Source organism: Spinacia oleracea, chromosome 4 (genome assembly GCF_020520425.1).
Source record: "Spinacia oleracea cultivar Varoflay chromosome 4, BTI_SOV_V1, whole genome shotgun sequence".
In the NCBI taxonomy this organism is placed as follows: domain Eukaryota; kingdom Viridiplantae; phylum Streptophyta; class Magnoliopsida; order Caryophyllales; family Amaranthaceae; genus Spinacia; species Spinacia oleracea.
In genome coordinates, this window is record NC_079490.1 from 9,298,001 (window position 1) to 9,307,477 (window position 9,477).

The 9,477-nt window shown below is 34.0% G+C and overlaps 1 long non-coding RNA gene and 1 other non-coding gene across 2 annotated transcripts; one reads left to right on the forward strand and one right to left on the reverse strand.

Moving 5' to 3' along the window:
* Positions 1-848: 848 nt before the first annotated feature.
* On the forward strand, positions 849-2,813 carry LOC130472318 (uncharacterized). The gene is made up of 3 exons (XR_008932429.1): positions 849-1,091; positions 1,606-1,669; positions 2,660-2,813. It is a non-coding gene; the product is annotated as an uncharacterized lncRNA (long non-coding RNA).
* Positions 2,814-7,132: 4,319 nt separating this feature from the next.
* On the reverse strand, positions 7,133-7,205 carry TRNAF-GAA (transfer RNA phenylalanine (anticodon GAA)). Its single transcript has one exon. It is a non-coding gene; the product is annotated as a tRNA-Phe (tRNA).
* Positions 7,206-9,477: the final 2,272 nt, after the last annotated feature.

The following is a 9,477-nucleotide window of genomic DNA, read 5'->3' on the forward strand; positions in this document are numbered from 1 at the left end:
ACGCCTGGCTCTGGGCGCCGAAATCTTCGGCGCCCAGGCCTGGGCGCTGGAATTACCTGGGTACGTGTTTTTTCCTAATTCTTTGTGGATTAGAGCTCTGCAATTCTATCTTTCCACAAACTCTTTTCTATAAATATAGCCCAAGTTCGACGTGAAATAACAACACACAATTCATATTCTGAGTATTGACTCCAACCCCTAGCCTAAGCCTCACGCTGCGAAATTGTTCACGCGTTCTGTAATCCCCCGTAAATTTATAGATTTTATTAATATATTTTAACGTATAGTTATTTATATTTTAATAGAATTTACGAATTTTAATAATAAATATATAATTAACGTATATTTATTTAAGTTAATTACATTTTAAATTTTTAACGAGTTATGAAATCAAAATAATTTTAGAACCTTACATTGAAACAATTCGTTTTACGAAAACACGTTCGATTGAATTTAATCCTAACCACTTTGGATTCAACAACCTAGATTCTAGTCCTAGTCCAATTGGGCAAAGCCCAATTCAATAAAACCAACTACACTCTTCTCTTTTCTAATTCACGTACAAACCAAACACCCAAAACCCTCCATCCTCATTCAACTCACGTACAACTCAACAACTCCATCCTCTCTTCTCGCCGTTCTCCCTCCCGCCTCCACGTCCGTTGCTGCAGCCACCAAGGCCGTCAGACCACCACCAGCCGTGGCCACTGGTAAGGTCTCACCTCCTTCTCCTTCTCCTTCGTTTTCCCTTTTCCCTTTCGTTTTCCTCCTCTCGATCCTTATGTGATGTTATGTTTACTCGGCAGCCACCACCGAGCCGCTGCCACCATCGACCCGCACAACCAACGCACACCACCAGTCGCGTCGTTGCACTAGCCGCCGCAGTCTCCCGGTCAGGCTGTCCCTCCTTTCTCCTCCTCTCTTCTGTGCTTCTTGCTCAATCACGCAACCACCAAGTGCGACCTCCACAGTCACCGCCTCCAACGGCGTCTCCCGTTCGACCACCAGACGCAACCACCTTCACTCTGCGCCCAGCCGCCGCTGCCGCGCCTCCCTTGCCGCCGGCCAGCATCCCCTTGAAGCTTTAATTGGTTAATTTCTTAAACCCTAAGTTAATCAAATTGTTTCAATTATATTTTATTATTTTAATTTATGTTTTGATTGAATTAAATTTATGATTTAATGATTATGAATTTCAGGTTATATATTTTGCTTAATTAATAAATTAAATTTCAGATTATATGATTGAGTTGAAATAAGAATTTTAATTATTTAAAGCATGAATTTTAAGGTTTTAATAGTTTTGAAACCATGGTAGGATGATTATAAGTTATTAAAGTTATTATTTTTATAATTTCAAACATGTTAATTATGTTTTGGAGTAGTTTGAAATTAGTTATATTGCTGAAAATTTAAAGTACGATGTTTGCAAAGAGTTTTCAACGAATTTCAATCACTAATCCGATAATTATGATGCTAGGAAATTAATTAGTTAAGTTTCGATATTGGAGAATGTTTTAAATACGTTTGGGATGTGTTTAGAGTACGTTAGTGTTGCTGTAAATTGTTAGAAATTGATTGGGGAAATTTATTGGTTGTTTTTAGGCGGAGCATTCTTTGTAGGCGACTTTTGAAAGTGTTAAAGTGGCCTACTAGTTGTTTATACAAGGTACGTACATACCTGTGTGCTTGGAATGTGTGCTAATTGTTGAAACCATGTTGATATTATTGTTGAACTTGGTGATGTTGATATTATGGACGAACTGGGTTATATCGAATGTGCATGTTTAATACTGTTGGACAAACTTATTGAACTTATTTTGCACTATAAGAACTGTAACATGTTAGTATGGATGTTTGATACAAACATGTTGGTTGGGAACACTAGATTATTCTATATGATTGGGTTGGATCGATTGGTTGTTGTTCCCTTTCTATCTATTCACTACTTTATAAGGGCGGAGGACCTTGTTTAGTAAGTTGAAACTCTATGCCCATATACAGGGTTGCTCATGGTTAAAGGAAAGGTTGGTTAAGTTGGAATGAGTCTTGATTGATGCTTTTATGATCACTTACTTAATTCCAAGATAAAAACAGTTGTGAACAAATGTGAATTGTCTGTCTTATGTAATGGTTGAGTCATAACGGAATCTCAATTTATAAATCATGTAAAGTGAAACTGAATAGCAATAGCTTTAGACTGTGCACGTCTGAAGTGACGGACAAACAGGAGTTGGGGTTCATGGTGGTAGCCCATGGCCTTTTCTGGGACCGGATTGATCACCGTGTCCTATTTTTATTTAAACGTTCCTCGATATCGCAGGTCACTGAGGTTACGGAGTCGCGCTCGTACCTCGTCTTCCTTAGTGAAGACTTCTGGATGGTCAACTCGGTCCATTGTCTATTTCAACTAAAATAATATTATGGTTATTAAGCCTAGCTTAGTCTAGTCAAGCATAGTCGTCAAATTATTATGTTTTGTCTGTCCTTACTTACATTTATTAGTATCATGTTAGGGTTGTTGGTTTGATAGTATCATGCTAGGATTGTTGTTGTTTTAGTATGTAGTACTCAGCTTTGCTGATTACGTGCTTTGTTTGTGTGTGTTGATCATGGCTATGCCTTATTGATCCTGTGATGACCCATCTTTGGTGAGCAGTCTCTAAGGATCAATAAGCGTTGCCCATCTACAGGTTTGAAGATGATGCATCATTGGGGTCGGGATTAGAGAGCTTGTAGTTCTATTCGTTTAATTAAGTGATTTAATTTGTTAACTTGGATTTGAAATTTGTCGTACTATTCGTATTTCCTTAATTCAGTTAATTGGTTTGGACCTAATATGTAATAGATTACTTATGAACCTAAAAGTTAGTTTTATGTTTTTCCGCTGCAAAATTCTGAATAAGCCGTAACGTTTTCACACGGGCGATAATACTTTGATAATTCCCTACAGTTATATTTAAAAAGAGGTTATTTTAGAAAATGGGAATTGTTGGGGTGTTACACGTTCTGTCGCAATCGATCCATAAATCGAACAGCACGTATCCTGTCCCATAATTTGAGATTCGTTAAATAAAAAGGAGAAATAGCAAAGTCAAAGTGGTTAGTTTTCTGAGAACCGTGACGCACCTCTCAAGGGTGCGTCGTAATGTGTCCCTTTTCTATGATTTAATTGCTTTCCTCGCCCTTTTTATGAACTGTTAAACTAACTAAATCTGATTGTTCTACCACGCCTAACAAATATAATATTTTTGGGAAATTGGATTATCATGCTAGGTCCTTTAATGCTATTTAAATCAGATAATCGCGATCGATCTAGTATTATATGTTGCATATTGCTAAAATCAACTCAGATTAGTTTAATAGTACGTTAACGCATGTCCCTTAAATTATTTATGCTGAGCTAGTAAGGATATCCTGCCTCTGGAGTTATCGACGAGCGAGTACTCCTCTCGGTAGTTACAGTCCCCGAACCCTCAATCTCTACCTTGCGGGTGTATGTTGAGAGATCCCCACACCAGAGATCACAAGGGAACCTACGGCCGTCGTGGTCAAACATAATTGCACTCCCTTTATGTCACGATAACTGGGTTTTGTCAATTTTTCTCATTGTCGTTAAAAACTGAATGGTGACTCCTATATTACTAGTCAATTGGGTGTAAACTCACAGGAAATCCAATTACACTTGATTGAATAAAAAGAATCGTCACACCCACGAGGGACGAGGTCACGCATTAGCCTCGTGCTTTTTCGACCCCCTCACAGCGATGCCCCAAATTTTATTGTTTTTGTTATTTATTTTTGTATTGTTTTCCTTGCAAAACTTTTTGTATTTTTTTTGTTTAATTAGTTGTCATATTACATAGTTTCCTCTAAATATTTGAGAATTTTCAAAATAGTCTCTATGTTCAGATTCTTTATTTGTTCAAGTCTTACTTGATTGGTACTCTGTATAAAACTTTTTTTTTTTCTAATTCACTTTTAAACATAAGAAATTTCTTTTTTTATATATTATTGGAAAAACACAATTGATTATTAAAAGAAGTAGTGTAATAATTAACTTTTTCTTATGCATGATTTGAGTAATTAAGAAAGGATTAAGTAAAAGTTTGTAATAGGTTGTTCAAATATATATTGGGCATTAAAGTTTTAATCTTTATAAGAATGACTTTTGTCTTTTTTTCATTACTATAGAGTCATACATTATATCATTGTAGAGATGGTTGTAACTTTACATTATGAATAAGAGGTCATGGGTTCGAACATTAATACTAACATTTTTGTGATAATAAAATTGAGTAATGCATGTGTGAGCGTGCATGACATGGCACATAGTCATTTCCTTTGCTAAATCACAGTAACACATGGCAACGTGGCATCCCTTGCCTTGGAGATTTAATAATAGTATAGATTTGACTTGGCACAAAAATTGCTCAAAGTGTTGGTCCATTGTCCAACCTGGTCTTTCATAATTAAGATGAAATAAAATGTTATATCTTGATCCGCCATTCATATATGACGCTACTCCATGATCCGTCCAATTTTTTAAAATGCATCACTTTGACTTTGAAACTATTCATATACAGAGTACTATGTTTGACTTGAATTTTTTTACCAATGTATGAATGTTGTTAGATTAGTGACACACATATTTTCATAATGTCAAACTTTTTTATATAAATTTTACAAATAGAAAATAAGAGATTTTTAATGTTCACTAGTTTAGCAAAAAATAGTTTATGAAATTACGATTGGATTAATTTGTGAAATTAAGATTGGAATAATTTGTGAAATTATAAATTGTAAAAGAAACTGTGTTTATAGTTGCAAGAGAAAATGCTTATGAAACACAAAAAAACAAAGTACGCTTAGATATATCATTTCATAACGATGATGACGCCTGATCTATGAAAATTTATTGAAAAGATGAGAAATCTGATGACTGAAAAATAGGAATATAATATTAGGCAAAGAAAATAGAGAACAAGGAAGGGGCGGGCGTGACAGAGGAGAGATAGGGTTGGAACTTGAAATAAAGAGAAGAGAAAAAGAAAACATATCATTTAGAAGAAAATGAAAATAAAGAAGGGAAAGTATGCTTGGTATGAGATTTGAACCCGTAGACATTTGCAAACTCAATGTAGAGCTTCTAAAATGACCTTCTAATTTTTTTCTTTCTTTGTAAATAGTGAATTTCAACCTTTTACCAACCAAAACACTATTGATAAGCATAGTGTTGAGAAGTTGATGCATTTTAAAGGTTAGAAATTGATAGTTACTTCCAAAGCTGAGGAAGCCACCATACTAACATGTTGTTCACAAGTGTTTGCTAGGTTTTGTTCATTAAAAAAAAATTTAGAAGGTAAAATAAAGTGTTATTTCAGGCTGAAATCCCGCACAGGTCAACTCTAATTTACAATAATCGATTTTTCTTTGAAAATTATTTTTGCGACGTGAATGATTCTTAGGTAGACGACATAACTTGATCACAAACTTTAAGATCGTACTAGGCTAATGACAAAATAATATTTTTAAGAAATTTCCTAAAACATACGTTCATCTATCATATCATATATTGAATTAATGACCATTGACGTACTTATGTATTATCGGCATATATTGGTACTTAATTATAGAGTATACCCTCCGGATTTTAAAAAGAGATATATTTTTCTTAAATGACCGGATTTTAAAAAGAGATACACTTTCCTTTTTTGACATGTTTTGGTCTCCACTTTCCATTATATTAATATTTCTCTCTTTCTTATGGTCATCGCACTTACTCACATAATCTTTTAACTATAATAAATATTCATCAACTACCTCACTTTCATCTTATTTTAATAAATTCAACTCGCACTCCTAAAAAATACGTGTCGATCAAAGTGTATCTTTTTTAAAATACAGAGGGAGTATTACGTAGTACATAGTAAATAGTAAGTTTGACATGTGTGCCTAAACATAGTCTCTTTTCCAAATATTAATTAAACTATCAATGTGTGGATTTCATCAAAAAATCAAATTAAGCTACATTTGGTTTTTCAAAAATATATCCAAGACTCAAAAGGTGGTAAAATATAATGGCCAACATCATAACATTTCTTTTTTGCTTAATTGATGTGGTCTTTAACAGAGTTTCAATTTAGGATACCATGTTTTTTATTTTTGGGTGTTAGCACCCGGTTCACCCTTAGAGCTAATCCGGATTCGGGGCGAGTTGTGGGTGGTTAGGTTCCAGTCCCCTCCCAATTGTTGTTGCGGGGGATCGAACACGGGTTCTCCCTACCAAGTTCAGCTCCAATCACCACTGAACCAACAAACAATTGGTAGGATACCATGTTAATTAAATAGGGTTCAAAGGTTTGAAAGAAACTTATGTAGCAAATGCATAAAGTCTTAAGCCAAGGCTCCGCTAAACATGTGTGCTCTAATTAACTAAGAGCTTCAATCCTTCTTCGATCTGTCATTATTGAAGCGGAAAGGTTTCGGGCCTATAGGACTCATCTTTGACCTTATTAGAATTATTACAACTTATTGTCAAAAGTAATTTTAATCAAAATTATTCGGGAGTATACTAGTTAGGGGTTCCATAAAATTAACTGGTTTTGCTTAACCCCCTATACGAAGTTGGTCGAGGATTTCTTGTACTCATAGCGAAACAAAAATAAACATAAAACACCCTTAATAAATGCGTGAAAAGTGGGTAATATTTGCTTAAAAGCAAAATCATCATCAATTGTCTGTTGATTCAGTGGTAATTGAGGCTGAATTTGTTAGGAATTCGAAAAGGAAAGGTGAAAAACAAAATTATACTTCCTCCGATTTTTAATACTCGCAACGTTTGTGATTATTACACTATTCACATATTATACTTTGATCATTGTTGGTGATTTATACGTAAGGTAAAATATAGTCATGTGGGATCTTGTTAGATTCATCTTAATGTGTATTTTCAAAATATTAACTTTTTATAATTTTTGCTTAAAGAGAATTAAATTTATTAATTATCAAAGTTGTGCATTGACATGCGTGAAAGTGACAACCGTTGCGAGTAAAATGAACTGAGGAAGTATGTAAATTTAAAAAGGAAAGGTGAAAAACTGAGAAATGAAAAAAAAAAAAAAAAAAAATTTGCGGTGAGCGTGGATCGAACACGCGACCTTCAGATCTTCAGTCTGACGCTCTCCCAACTGAGCTATCCCCGCTTGTTTGATCTAAAATATAAATGTATTTAGTAATAATTAATACAAAAGTTAAAATCCGTTTGCGTGTATAGTTGGGTTAGTAAAGGTATATCCATTGCCGTTGGGCTTTATATTAGTACTCCGTAATTACTAATTTGTGCAAATAACTGAATAAGTCCGGTTGTCAAACCGGGTCTACAATTGGTTATAGACAAGCAAGGTGTATTCCGGTCCGAGTTATATTAGATAATATTTTGGCTCTGTTCTGTTCTGTTCTATTTGACTTATTTTGACTTAATTTAGACAAAATAAGTTCAGATAATATAAGTTCAGGAAAAAAAAACGAACATTTTCACACCCAAATAAATTTATTTCCGACAAACTATGTATAACATATCATTTATTTCATACCCAATAGGCTAACATCTCATTTGATTGATGTATCATGTATACATAGTAGTTGTTGACAAGATTATATCACTACTATAGAGTTGATCACAAGTTGTTCGACCCGAAATTGTCAAACACTACAAGAAATTGTACCATTAACGACGGGAAATCTCGTCGCTAAGGACCAATAGTGGTGCGATTTTTTGTCGTGAACCCGTCATAAAAGAAGGTCGTCGTTGATGGAAAATTCCGTCGTTAGCCCGTCGTAAAAGACAATTGCGACGTTTGTTCCCGTCTTTATTTGGTTGGTAATCCCGTCACAAAAGGCTTTTGTGATGGGATTTTGACACGTCATTTATTGGTTTGTAATTAATGATACAAATTCTTGTAGTGCAAGTTTGGATATATTCAATATTTTTGGCTTGATTTTAAATTTTGTACCAGTACCTCGTTAACTTTTAGTTATAAATTTGACCTAGCACAAAAATTGCACAAAAAGTTGGCCCATTGTCCAGCCATGTGTGGCATAATTTAGATGAGATACAATGTTACGTCTCGGTCAGTCATTCATACATGATGCTACTCCTCCATCTTTTTAAATGCATCACTTTAACTTTGGAACTATTTATATATGAAGTACTAAGTTTGACTTGATTATTTTTTACTAATGTATGAATGTTGTTGGTAGTGACAAACATATTTTCATAATACTCCATATTAAACTTTTATAAAATTTTACAAATAGAAAATAAGGGATTTTTAATGCTCACTAGTAATGCGCGTCATTCTCCAAGTTAGAAAAAAATAGTTCGTGAAATTGCGATTGGATTAACTTGTGGAATTAAGATTGGAGTATATAATTTGTGAAAGTAACTACGTTAATAGTTTGCAAGAGAAAATGCTTATTAAAAACAAAAAACATAGTACACTTAGATACCTTTCATAACGATGATGACGCATGATCTAATGAAAATTTATTGAAAAGATGAGAACTCTGATGATTGGTCGAAAAAGTGGAATAGAATATTAGGCAAAGAGAATAGAGAAAAATGAAGGGGCGGGCGGGACGGAGGGGAGGTAGGGTTAAAACTTTAAATAAAGAGAAGAGAAAAAGAAAAGGAAAACACATCATTTAAAAGGAAGTGAAAAAAAAGTAAAGAAAAGTAAGAAGAAGAAAAGGAAGGGAAAACATGCTTGGGATGAGATTTGAGACCTAGTCCTTTGGAAACTCAAGATAGGAGGCATGCTACATCGCTGTCCACCAGCGACAAAAACAATCCATACCCACCCATAAAAAAATAAAATAAAAAGTTGGAAAGATGGCCCACACTTAAATAAATGTGTACAAGTGTTGCTAACTTGTTATATACTGTCATCGGTAATATAAGTATTGTCATTGTTATATATATACTGTCATTGTTGTATTAAAATACTGTCACAATCACCCAAAAAAAAGGAAATTATGTATACATGTGTAATTAAATAGAAAAAGTAAAGGGACCACTTAAATGAATGGATAAAAGTGTTGCATATTAAATGAATGGATAAAAGTATGTATACAAGTGTTATATAAGTATTATCATCGTTTACATAAATACTGTCATTGTTGTATTTAAATACTGTCATTATTGTATCAATTACTGTCATATTGCCGATATTTAGTAATTTGTTTGACTTTTCAACTCATGTAGCGAAAATACCATTTTGCCCTGGGTATGGGGTCTTTTTGTCGCTGGTAGACAACGATGTAGCCTGCCTCCTCAAGATAGAGCTTATAAATGGATCTTCCAATTTTTTATTTTCTTGTAAATTAGTGAATTTTAACCTTTTACCAACCAAATCACTATTGACAAGCATAGTGTTGGGAAGTTGATGCATTTTTAAAGTAAGAGATTGTTAGTTA